This window comes from Macrobrachium nipponense, chromosome 8, assembly GCF_015104395.2.
Source record: "Macrobrachium nipponense isolate FS-2020 chromosome 8, ASM1510439v2, whole genome shotgun sequence".
NCBI classification, from domain to species: domain Eukaryota; kingdom Metazoa; phylum Arthropoda; class Malacostraca; order Decapoda; family Palaemonidae; genus Macrobrachium; species Macrobrachium nipponense.
Window position 1 is genome coordinate 25,657,160 of NC_087203.1, and position 14,333 is coordinate 25,671,492.

The 14,333-nt window shown below is 34.9% G+C and overlaps 1 protein-coding gene across 3 annotated transcripts in view; it reads right to left on the bottom strand.

Moving 5' to 3' along the window:
* Positions 1 to 14,333, bottom strand: part of LOC135222624 (neural-cadherin-like) — a 451,947-nt gene that overhangs the window by 193,747 nt on the left and 243,867 nt on the right. The window lies entirely within an intron of this gene.

Sequence of the window (14,333 nt, forward strand, 5' to 3'; positions counted from 1 at the left end):
CATATTGTAAGTAATCATTTACGGATGTATATAAACGTTTTGTATCGTGTGAGGAGAGAAGTAACCGGAGAAAACGAAAACCAAAGGATTATTTCCAATTGCAGGCCACAGCCCAAGGAATGCCTTCAACATAAGATTTATTATATTACGCCTCAGCGACGTCAGATTTAATTAGATCTGATGCAAAGAAACAATACAGTTTTCATTTATAGTATGTTAAAAAAAACTTTTCTTAATACTGTTAATAGTGTAATAACAGCCTCAAGATCTCCGACTGAATTTGCATTCCTGGAAACTTACAATAACTTTGTGTTAATGAAGCTTTCAAGCGTTTTTTAACAAAGCGCCTGGAAGTGGTCTGTTATCAAAACGCCACATACCGTGGGTGCTCTTTCTGAACGCCTCCAACTTCATTAGGAGCATGAGAATAGCCAAGTAGTGCAATAGGGGGGAGAGAGAGAGAGAGAGAGAGAGATAGAGAGAGAGAGAGAGAGAGAGAGAGAGAGAGAGAGAGAGAGAGAGAGAGAGAGAATATTTAATGGGGTGGATTCAGTCCAGTAGGGTGAAAAATACATCTTTCAGTCTCTCCCGTTCTGATGGTACACATTTTGACTGAGCAATGAACACGAAAGTAGGGACTCTCTCTCTCTCTCTCTCAGCTTTCCTAGTTCTAATGGCGTGGTCGCTTTGAAAGCTGTTGAGCACCGCACGCAGAAGACATGACGAGTTTACGAATGAAAGAATGCCTTTGATCAATGTAAGTGTGAGAGTGGTCGCCAAAAAAATTTGTGAACGATCGCCATGAGCTGTAGTAGAGTGCAGGCGATAAATTCGTATATTTGAACAATGAAGGTTTGAGTGTCAATGAATATTTAGCCTGAGTATGTAGATCAAGAGAAATAAAATCAATTACTGCAACACGGTTTGTCTTTAGAGGGTATAGGACAGACATTCTTTTTAATAGGTATTAATAAATATTATGGGAAGGATGTCCGACAGATTAAAACAAGTTTCGTTGTTTATGAAATAGCCCTCTTCCTTTGGAACAAGTCTGAACTGAGATTTATACCACTCCGCACCACCTATTCGGGCCTTGCATATATATATATATATATATATATATATATATATATATATATATATATATATATATATATATATATATATATATATATATATATATATATATATATAGATATATATATATATATAAATTAAGTCATATCACATTACCATGATTCATATACATATATCGAGCTACAAATGTCCTTTAATATCTAATTCGCTCTACCCCGGAATTAATATATTTTCATAAATGTTTAACCGAGGAGAAATTTATTAAGCGATAATAGAATTGCCGGCAGACAGGCGCAAACCATCGACCTCTCAATTCCAGGACTGGCAGTGAAGTCTTAGCTAAGGCTTCACTGCCAGTACTGGAATTGAGAGTCGATGGTTCGCGCTTGTCGGCCGGCAATTTTATTATCGCTTAATAAATTCCCCTCGTTTAAACATATATGAAAATATATAATTCCGGGGTGGTTAGAGCGAATTAGATATTAAAGGACATTTGTAGCTCGATATATATATATATATTATATATATATATATATATATAGATATATATATATATATATATATATATATAATATATATATATAGATATATAGATAATATATAGATATAGGATTATATCTATATATATTATATATATATATATATACTATATATATATATTTATATATTGTATGTATGTATGTATGTATACTTTATGACAATATATATATATATATATATAATATATATAATATAATAATATATTACATATATTATTATAATATATATTATATATATAATATATATATATATATATATATATATTATATATTAATATATATATATATATATATAATATATATACTTTCTTGGGCAATATACAAGAAAATATGCAGAAGGTAGAGTAGTAAAGGGAGCAAGGGAGGTCATTGTGTTGACAGCTGATAATGAGATGCGTAATGAGACAGGTTATGATAAAGTGAGCAATAGTGTTTTGTTAGCAGTATTAATATAATCAAAAACAATGAAAGTCGATAGTCCTGGTATCTACTGTAGGAATGTTTGATGATCAGAAGTGGAAGGATCAGTCGTGTTAAATTGACTGTTTTATTTCTTATCATTATTAACCTGAGAGAGAACAGCCGTCTCTGAATATGTGTACTTTCTCTACATTTTTGGTGTTTTAGGCTCCTTTTATTAGATGGAATTCTGTTGTTACAGAACATTTTTAACCAGTCTATATATATATATATATATATATATATATATATATATATATATAATATATATATATATATATATATATATATATATATATATATATATATATATATATACTTTATTGGCAATATACAAGAAAATATGCAGAAGGTAGAATAGTGAAGGGATCAAGGGAGGTCATTGTGTTGACTGCTGATAATGTGATGAGTAATGAGACAGGTTATGAAAAAGTGAGCAATAGTGTTTTGTCAGCAGTATTAATATAATCAAAACAATGAAAGTCGATAGTCCTGGTATCTACGGTAGGAATGTTTGATGATCAGAAGTGGAAGGATCAGTCGTGTTAAATTGACTGTTTTATTTTTATCATTATTAACCTTTCCTATTCGACTAGGTGATATTTATAGAGTGGGGTTGGGGGAGGATGGCGAGGTTCAGGGTTGCATCCTGCGAGTCCATCACTTTTCTCACTATGTGAGCTGTTTCTAATTGCACACTCCTCTGTGTGAGCCTTGGAGCTACTTCGACACATAGGTTTTCCAAGTTTCTTTCCAGGGATCTTTGGATCGTGCCTAGTGTTCCTGTGAGTATGGGTACTATTTCCACTGGCATGTCCCATATCCTCGTTATTTCTATTCTTTGGTCATATTATTATTATTATTATTATTATTATTATTATTATTATTATTATTATTATTGAACAGGGGCACTCATTTGGTGCCAGGCAACATAGACAATTACAATGTTAACCAGAAGGTTAGAAAGAAAAGACTGCCCATATGTGCAGAAACAGGAAGACATACCTAAGGGAAATAGAATGATGCACAGGAAAAGTCAAATTGACATAAAGGCGTTAATAAAATTTGAATATATATGGAGAGTATCCAAATGCAACGGTAGACAGCCGTTGAAAGAAGCACAATAGTTTCTTCAGAACTTACAGGCAACAAACAACTATAGAGCTTCAGGAATATTAATCCACAATTTTGTGATGGGCCCTAAACATGGCCTTCGTGCTCCACAAAACACTTAGCCTTAAATAAGTCTAAAAGTACAAGGACTTGGACAACGGAAGTTTTCTGTTAAAATATGACTTGAGAAAGATTTCCAAATAGGATGTCTTCTGGTAACAAAGGAAGTCGTGATAACAGTTGCTACAGAAAAGGACACCAGAAGTTTAATGAGCTTTGATTATAAGACAAAAGTCCCACGAGAACATAAACATCCAAATAGAAAACACATAAACATCCAAATAGAAAACAATGTTCCAGAACGTTGGTAGAAAATGAACAGTCTGAAAAATTTGCGGGACTTAATAAGGCATCCAGACAAAAACCCAATAAATATATATATATATATATATATATATATATATATATATATATATATATATATATATATATATATATAAAAAGCTGACAACTTTGACAGTGATATAAGACTTCCAAACAGTATGCAGTTTTCTTAAAAAAGAAAAAAAAAAATGATCAGCTGGAGTGTAATACCAAGTATGGTCATATATTTCAAATTAGTCAGTACACTGATACCCAAACGATAAATCATGGAGAATGAATGCGGCACGAGAACGGCTTGTCACTAAAGTTTTCGTTTGCCTAGAGTTTCACTTTCCCGAACTGGTCTGTTCTGAGTTACTTCAAAGTTTTGTTTAGATTGGCTGCCTACTAATTTTACAGTAGGGAAGAGCGAATATTGCAGCAAAAGTGGTATTAACCATCTCTTTGCTAAAGAATTGTGGATATGGCTATGTTGTCTGGGATCTTTTTATTCCTCCGACCTGAAAATCGTTATTAGCTTGCTGGTGAGTGTTATGAATATGTGAGATACCAGTTAGAGGAAGGGAAGGGTTACAAATGACTGCTTAGCTTTAAGGACCTCATGAAGTAGCTCTACTTTGTCATCAGTGTTGGTTAACTTATTACCATCATTAGGTTATAAACAAGATACGGTATATATGCTGGATCAAAAGAGGGAATATCCGAACTTGGCAAACCAAATTAAAAAATGAACATGTAAATTATTTTACTTTGGTTTCAAAATTATTACCTAAATTATGTTAGGGATAAAGAAATCACGAGAGTGGAGCAAAATTATTATGAACATATACTGCAGAAGAATATTGTCAAGGAAGTGAAAGTTGGAAGGTATGAACAAATTGTTTAATTACTGAGCTAATCTCCCAGGAATATATGTGAAATGCTGGATGCACTTGAGACTGGGATCACAGACAGGAAATTTGCATGGAGCCAGCGTCTCTCGTTTTGAGCTGCTTATTAGTTGATTTGTTTTTAGGACAAAAGAATGATTCTAGACACTATATGAAACCCTTCAATTCTAACTAGCCATATTCTCAATTCTTGAATGGTTGCCTATTCTTGTTGCTCTTAATGACTCTGCCCCAGAGTGATGGATTGAAAAATACAATTTATGAATACATCATAATATATTATTACTTAGAAGAAAGATGAGAGTAGACGTTGTCGAATGAATTGGCTCATGCTGAAAAGTACCTCATAAAATGCCGATAAATATGCAAAATATTCAATAACCCATTATTACAACTAAAAAATAATTGGAATTTGGGGAAAACTCTCCCATTGAGTTCATTCCAATTTTAACCGTGGAAAAGAAGGAAATTACTTTTGTCCTTTGGTAACCACCAGACTGAAATATAAAAGTAAAATGTAACAAAAAATGTTTTTTTTATATTTCCGCGGACGTTTTGCTCACGTAACAAGTTTGGAGCATCCTTATCACAAAAAAAAAAAAAAAAAAAAGAGAGAGAGAGAAAGAAAAAACCCCGAGTATTCAGAGCATGGGCTTTAGTAAGAAAGATTCAGCCTGATGAAATTCGTAAAATACACTTGGGGACGAATTGATTTTAGAGTACATTTGTGAAACCCTAACATGTCACTCTACTGAAAGCGATAATTAGCAGATTGTATGGATAGTTCAAGATCTATTGGTTTTGTAACCTTATTTTGTGATGGGAAATTATGCAAATAGACCACAACTTCATGCTTTCCTTGCAAAATTTGCTAACTAATACCTTGTATTTAAAAGTTATATTACAGGTAGGAATGGGAACAACACCCAATAACGTAGTTGATGCCAAAATGGAATGATAGAGAGAGAGAGAGAGAGAGGAGAGAGAGAGAGAGAGAGAGGAGAGAGAGAGAGAGAGGAAGAGGCGAGAGAGAGAGAGAGAGAGAGAGAGCACCTGAATATATCCAGAAGCGGGAAATAAAATCAATACTGGCCGTCTCCTGATAACTCATAACAAATCTGTTCACAGATGGAAGCGCCTGGGGTAATGTCTGCCCTATCCAAAGAGTAGCGGGAGTAAGTTCTACAAATTTTTTTTCTTTAGTACTTGAATCTTTGTCTTTCTGTTTTTGAGAGTTGATATTTACTTCTAATTCAGAAATAGCTGAATTTACTTGAAATTTGTTCCAGATGTCAGATTTTCAGTAAACTTTTAGACAGAATTTAAAGCATTTGAAAAATGACTAAAATTATGTTCACCTCAATAATACTACGAGATGTCTATTTTCGTGCAATCTTCCAGTCCGACGGAAATCATTTTATCTAGGACTATTTTGTTCCTCCTATGAAAATTCGTGGTATTTCTGCTTGTTTCAGAAGTATATATACCTACTCACTAATAATAATAAAAATTCTTGGAAAACATCTGCTCAATCAGCAATGTTGGTTTTCTATAGAATGTTATGTATTTTTCGAATAACGTTTATCTTCAGAGGGAAAAAGTTGAGTTAAATTTCCCAGGAACATCAAGTAAATTTCCCAGTTAGAAGGCCAAGGCGCTTCGCATATAAAACTTTTTTTTCTTTCTTCTGCCTGGATAAGGCTTCATAAATTAAAAACCAGTACCGCGTCCTAAAGGCGATAGCTGGCGAAGCTTCAATTTAAACCTTCAAAGGGTTAACCAGGTGTCTCGGAACTCTCTGCTACGTAAACGTTATCGTGAATTGCATTTCAAATAGTCTTCCAATATCAAACTACTAATAATGCGAAATGATTCTCTATAGCGGAGGTGAGAAGACGTAGTTTAACTAAGCCTAGTATTCGAGAAAACTATCGAATTTGCTACTGATATAATCAATTTTGAGAAAAATATAATGAAATAATTAAAACATCATTCAGATGGGAATGTATGATACTTTGAAAATGAATCTTATATGGGATAAAATTTAAAGACGTAAGGTTTTATCTGCCAAAAGAATTTTTCTTTTATCTTCAATACTTTTGAAGGTATTAGCATTTGAATAGCATTAGGGCCGGGTTAAGCCGAACTGCCAGAAATGAGCCCGTTTCCAGTAATAACTTCGCTTCGCTTGTAATAAGGGAAAGGTGAAATTTATAAGTGAAACTCCTGCCCTGTCTTTTATTTTAATTATGTATTTTTTGTTGTTGTTGTTGTCAAGATTTCACATGGGAAGCAGGAGAGGATGGAGAAGTCCTCTACTTGCTGACGTCCTGCCAGGCTGGAGGCTTTAATATGTTCTGCTGGTTTTAGTGCCAGGTCTCCTCTGCATAGTCGCGGGTAAGTAAAAGGTGCTCATGTGCTACCTTGAGGGAGGGTCGTTGTTGATGAATGTGCGCTACTTCAAAGGATTTCAAGTCACGATGGTCGAGTAACGAGCAGGATAATTCCTGGTTGGTCAGGTGTTATAACCATTTCTATAATGACTGTAGCTCCTTCCCATAGGTGGCATGAGGTGTGTTTAGTTTAGACAGATGAGCAGACATCACCCCATCGTGATGGTGCATCCCACTTCAGGTCACAGGAATCTGAAGACGATGTTACTCTTCTTTAAATCATCAGTCGTGAGGGATTTTGTAGTAAAAAAAGAAAAAATGTCATTCCATACAATAGATAGGGTTCGTGGAAGTAAACTTCTCATCACCGATGCGTCGAAAGGCAGCATCTTTCTGGAAGTAATTCCAGTGACTAATTTCCTGGAAGAGCGTCGTTATGCTCTCACTCCTGTCAGGTGCAGACTGTTTTGTGCCTCCATCGGTTTATCAACACCGTAATTATCTTGGCTCAGTTGGAATCCTTGTTAAAAACTAAGATGTTAACAAAGACTTGGGATTGTTATTCCAGTTCTTCTTTTGTGTGAGGCTACGTGGAGCAATGTGAGACTGTGTCTTTCTTACAAAGGTGTTAGTAACCAACTTTTAGTTTTCTGTAAAAGAAAACTATTGAGACTGCTATTTGTCTGTCTGTCCGCACTTTTTCTGTCCCCCCTCATATCTTAAAAACTACTAATGCTAGAGGGCTACAAATTGGAGTGTTGATCATCCACCCTCCACTCATCAAACATACCAAATTGCAGCCCTTTAGCCTCAGCATTTATTTATTTATTTTTTTATTTCACGTTAAAATTAGCTATGATCGTGCGTTTGACACCGCTATTTGTGCCAACAACACCGGTTATCACCGGGCCGTGGCTGAAAGTTTCATGGGCCGCGGCTGAGAGTTTCATACAGCTTTATACGCTATACAGAAAACTCAATTGTGCGGACAAATCATTACTCGGTGACAGGAAAACACTGGATTTCCTCCACTGGGTCTCAGTGTCTTCTTATTATAGAACCTTAACAAAGATATTGTTAGTTTAGCAGCAGTTGATTAATGAGACCGGTACCTGATCTAAGACCATGTCTTCAATGACATCCACTGAGAAGTTGGGGAACAGGACCAAATAGGTGACACACCACTTTCAGGTGTGTATGTATATGCGTATGTATGCATGTATGCGTTCAAGTTTTGTGGCACACAGATAGTTTGGATGCCGAAGAATATAACATGGTCAAGCATTCAGCTTTCATAGTTTTCCACTGCATCTTTAACAGCTTTAGATTTCTATATAGCGAAAGCTGCAGAATGATAGTAACTACTGTGACATAACAAAAATGAATGAAGAGATGAATGTGGTTGGTTGTGTAGCATTACACTTCATATGGACGAAATTCGATTGAATCTGAAAACAACTTCGGTTCCCTATTACCAGCCGTATCTTTTCCTTTTCAACTCGGTGTTACAGAACTTTTTTCGAGAACTTGGCCGACAGCTACTCTTTGCTAAAAAAAAAAAGTTCGACAAGTTAATTCTGAAAAGAATCAGTTCCCTGCTCTTTCTTTAAAAAGATTTCCTTGGAGTGACTCAAATCTCTGGTGATTCAACTATTGAAACCATTCAGATAACTGTTCCCCGAATTTCCAGTTCACTTTCTGCACTGATGATCCCTCTCGAATTTCTCCTTTTATTATCTTACAGTACGAAATTGAGTGCACAAAAATCGAAGTCATAATGCTTATAAAGATCAGTTCTAGTTAAATTCGCGTGATTTACTGAGTCTTCCTAGAGTGTGCGATTATTTTGATAGAAGTTCCGATTAACAAAGCGGTTTCTAAACGGATCCTCGACAAGGATGCAAGATTACAGTTTCAGTTTCCGAAGAAGCTCAAAAAGTATAAAAGAAGGAGAAAGGCCTTATTTAAAGACGCATAGAATACGTTATGAATACAAAAAATATCAATGTGTCCTCGAGCATCGCCGAGATGGTGAGAAGAGACTTCACTATTGCAAATGTCGAATGAAATACCCAGGGTATGAAAATCAAAAGGGCTTCAGGGAAACCGGCTCTGTGTTATTGTCGTTTTCATTGAAAATGAAACGATAGCGTCAGAGAGATACTCCTCTATTGTTGGAGGATTGGGGCTTTCCACTGGGATATCCTATAATAATCGATATCGCAACAACAGGCCTCCATTGGAAGCTGAGACACGTATTCGCTCCATATTGAAGTGACGATGACACTTATCGCATCACGAGTCTAACCTATATATGTATTATATATATATATATATATATATATATATATATATATATATATATATATATATATTATATGTGTGTGTGTGTGTGTGTGTGTGTGTGTGTGTGTGTGTGTGTGTGTGTGTAGCACATATACGCAGGAAGAATTACACATTATATATGGTTTGCTGTGAGCGATCACCAGACTCTCCCACCATCACCGATCCGCAGTGGCCAGCGTGATGATGAAAAATGTCCAAACCCCAGGCCACCCCGTCTCGGTCCCCAATCCGCAGCGCCACTGGAACAACTGCCCAAGGTGGTGGCGGGTAGATACGTCCCACTGCAGAGGGTGCTAAAAATCTCTAGAACAGACCACCTTTGGAAACTGAACCTAGCAACGTACAATGTCAGGACTCTGTGTAGGGAAGAAGATCTGGCTGTGTTACTAGAAGAGCTGAAAGATATAAATTGAGATATAATAGGATTGAGTGAAATTAAATAACGGGTGAATCTTATATAAAGTTGAAAAGAGGATCATATGTTTTGCTTCAGAGGACATGAAAGGAGCAAAGAAAATGGAGTAGGTTTTCTTCTTAATTAATAAAAATCTTGCAGGTAACATGCACCAACAACATCCAGAGGAAGAAATAGACATTTATTATGAAGATCTGGTGATATCTTTGAAAAAATCATAAGAGTCAGTTTACATTTGTTTAGTGTGATTTCAATGCTAAAGTAGGTCAAAAGAAGACAGTAGGATCAGCTGTAGGTAAACTCTTAGTAGACACCAGAAATGACAGGGGAGACATGCTTGTAGAATTTGCTGAAAGAAACAATCTAAAAATCATGAATACCTTTAATTTTATGAAAAGAAACATAGAAAATGGACATGGAGAAGCCCAAACGGAGAAACGAAATAGATTTTATTCTCAGTGAAAAAGTTAATTTAGTTAAAGATGTAAGAGTGTTAATTAAACAAGTTAAAGTCAAGCGACCATAGAATGGTGAGAAATGAAATTTGTCTAGATCTAAGGGAAGAAAGAGAAAAACTAATTTTAAGAAAGAAAATAAACACTCCTGCAATAAGAGAAAAATCTGACGAGTTTAGTTTAGCAATACAAAATAGGTACTCCCAGCTACATGATGAAATGGAAGCAAGTAAAGAAGAAATGAATAGTAACTTAACAAAATTTTTACTGGAATCAGCATAAGACATAGGTGGAAAAGTTCCTAAACAAGATCAAGGAAAACTATCAGAAAATACCAAAAACTTAATAAAGAAACGATTGGAAATGAGGGTAAAATCCAAGAGAGATGAAATAGAACTAGCAGAACTATCCAAAAAATTAAACAAACTAAAAACCCAAGACATTCGTAAACACAATCAGACCAAAATTGAGGAAACACTAAAGAAGGGAAGAAGCATCAAGTTGATGAAAAGAAGACTTGGAAGAGGGCGCTAGCAGATATTTGCTTCAAAGGATGAAAATGGAAATATTATCAACAAAAGAGATGGAGTGATAAAAATTGCTGTGGATTTCTATACAATGCTATACAAAAGTGATATAGGACATAACTTTGTGAACAGAAATAATGAAACGCCTGAGCCCGTACCAAAAGTAACAGTAGGAGAAGTAAAGAAAGCATCAAAAGGCATGAAAAGTAACAAAGCTGCAGGAGAAGATGGCGTAACAATTGATTTAATAATAGATGGGGGAAATTTTATAATAGTAAAATTCGCTGAACTTTACACAAAATGCTTGCAATATTGCTCTATACCTACAGCTTGGAAAAAACAATCATATCAATTCACAAAAGGGAGACAAAAGACCTTAAAAAAATTACCGCCCAATAAATTTACTCTCAGTAATGTATAAAATATTTACAAAGATCATATAGGCCGAATAGAAAGACAGCTAGACTTTAATCAACAAGAGCAGCTATGTTTTTAGAAAGTGCGGGTATTCAAAAAACTAACCATATCCATGTCATTAATCAGCTAAAGGAAAAATCAACAGAGTATGACAAACCACTATGTATGGCATCTGTAGACTGAGAAAGCTTTTGATTCTGTCAAAACTGAAAGCCCTTCAAAAGCAAGGAATAGATGAATCTTATGTTAGAACACTTGAAGATATCTATACGGGTAGTACTGCAATCCTGAAACTACGTAAAGACAGTGAGAAATTTCCGATTGAGAAAGGAGTGAGACAGGGAGACCCCATCCCTCCTAAATTATTCACAGCGTGCCTAGAAGAAGTTTTTATGAATTTAGATTGGAAAAATGTAGGAATTAATATTAATGGGAAATACCTTAACAACTTAAGATTAGCAGATGACATAGTTCTATTCAGTGAATCAGGGGAGGAATGACAAAAAGAAAGTGATAGAAGATTTAAATAGTGAAAGCAGAAATGTAGGACTGAAAATGAATATGAGTAAAATTAAGATCATGTTCAATGGAAATGCAGAGACAACAAGTAAGGGTTATGGACGAACTTCTAGAGATTGTTAATGAAGGAATATACGTATTTAGGACAGACCGCAAGTATTTCCCCAGGGCAGGAGACAGAAATTAAAAGAAGGATAAGCATGGGATGGAGAGCTTTTGGTAAACAAAATGAGATTATGAAAGTAACATGCCACTTTCTTTAAAAAGAAAAGTATTTAATCAGATGGTCCTACCAGTATTAACTTATGCATCAGAAACTTGGAGCCTTACTAAAGCCTTAAAACATAAGCTAGTTACAACTCAAAGAGCTATGGAAAGAGTAAGGATGGGAATAACACTAAGATACACAAAAAGAGTAACATGGATACGAGGGCAAACTAAAGTAGAGGATATTCTAATAACAAGTAAGAAAAAGAAATGGACGTGGGAAGGACATATAATGAGAATGTCAGATATAATAGATAGAGAAAAAGAATAACAGAATGGTTTGTTTGTTTGTTTTGTTTTTATGGTGTTTTCACGTTGCATGCAACCAGTGGTTATTCAGCAACGGGACCAACGGCTTTACGAATAACAGAATGGGTCCCTAGAGATTGTAACGAAGCAGGAGAAGGAAGAGAAGACGATGGATTGACGAACTAAGAAAATTTGGGGGTATAGAATGGCATAGAAAGACCATAAACATAAGTGAGTGGAAGGACATGTCTGAAGCCTTTGTCCTGTATTGGACTAGCAACTGCTGATGATGATGGTGATGATGATGATGATGATATATATATATGTATATATTCTATATATTATATATATATATATAATATAAAGTATAATATATACTTATATATATATCTACTATAATATAAACATATATATATAAAATTATATAATTATGATAGGTTTGGATCTGTGGTATGATCAGTTTAATCGTCACTTCAATATGGAGCGAATTTGTGTCTCAGCTTCCAATGTAGGCCTGTTGTCGCAATATCGATTTTTATAGAATATCCCAGTACAAAGCCCCAACCCTCCAACAAGAGAGGAGTATATCTCTGACGCTATCGTTTCATTTCCAAGGAAAACGACATTCACATAGACCCAGTTTCCCTGAAGCCCTTTTGATTTTCATACCCTGGGTATTTCATTCGAAATCTGCGCAATACTGATGCCTCTTCTTACCTTCTTTGCGATGCTCGAGGGACCATTGATAGGTTTTGTATTCGTGACATTCTATGCATCTTCAAATTTTCCTGGTGACAACTGATCAGAAAAGTGTATGAAGAACTCGCAAACATTATTACCCAAGATTTGTTCGTAAAATTCCTTGATAAATTACGCGACCCTTCACCAAGCACAAAATCTACTTTTTATCATACGCAGTGGGGTGTATTTTGATGTAATATATATATATATATATATATATATATATATATATATATATATATATATAATATATATATATATATATATATATACATCATATATATATATAATCATATATATATATATATATATATATATATATATATATATATATATATATATATATATATATAGTATATATACATACAAATTACATTGAAACATATCCTCCATGGAAGTGATAAAAAGTAGAAACAAAACAATAAAAATAATAAACAGCAAATAATAAAGTAAAAGACCTTGTCACGTTCAGACTTTGACACCTAAGTCATGGATGAAACTCTTGCGCACTAAATTCAACAACTGTATCTGCTCCAGACGTATACAGACGACTCACATCTCTCTGAAAACACAAAGCCACTCACCTCCGCCATGCACGCTCTCCCGACTCCTGGATTTTAACATTCCTCGGAATTTCCTCCTTTCCAGTGCCGATTATACTATTTTCATCCAGTATGTGTGAGGCTTTCGCTCCTGACACTTGTGCTTTACTTCGTTTATCCTTACACATACGTTATAATTTTTATTATGTCTTCCACATACACAATTCACTGCTTCAGGCAGATCCTGGGGATTTGGTACTTGGTAGAAGGGTCGTGTAATTTATCAAGGAATGCTATGAACAAATCTTGGGTAATAATGTTTGTTGCGAGTTCTTCATACATTTTTCTGACCAGTTGTCACCGGAAAAGTTGGGTAAAAGAGCACGTGTTATTGGTTGCCATTACCATCTACTATCTCATTTATAGGGTTTTTGCTGATCTCGTTTTTCGTTTCTGTATAATATGTTGCAAGATTTTATCTTTGGTTTTTGGCGATCTGTAATAGTGTTAACAATAAAACTAAGTTTGTCGGTGGGTGTCAGAGAGAGAGAGAGAGAGAGAGAGAGAGAGAGAGAGAGAGAGAGAGAGAGCTATTAGTTGAGACGCGTTAGGCTTTCACAAAACTTGATGAAATTTACGGAGATGAAAAGGTAAAGCGCGAATTCTATTTCCTAGGAATTAAAATAATAACTCACAGCATTTACGAGACAACAACATACACAATAGTAAATGTAATCATAACAGAACCCAATTGTCTTCATGATAAAAATGACATTATCTTAATAGCTACTCTTACACTACATCGTGAAATTGGTTATTAATATTTCCGGATAAAGTAAATGAATCTCACGTACAATCAACGCCCGTAAAAAGAAAAAAAAAAGTAAAAAAAAAACAGCCTGAGGAGTTAGAAACTCAACAGTAAACTCTTTAACTACATAGTTAAATGATAGAATTAACTGCCCCGAGGTCTTGGACGATATCGTTGGTAGAGGAGGCG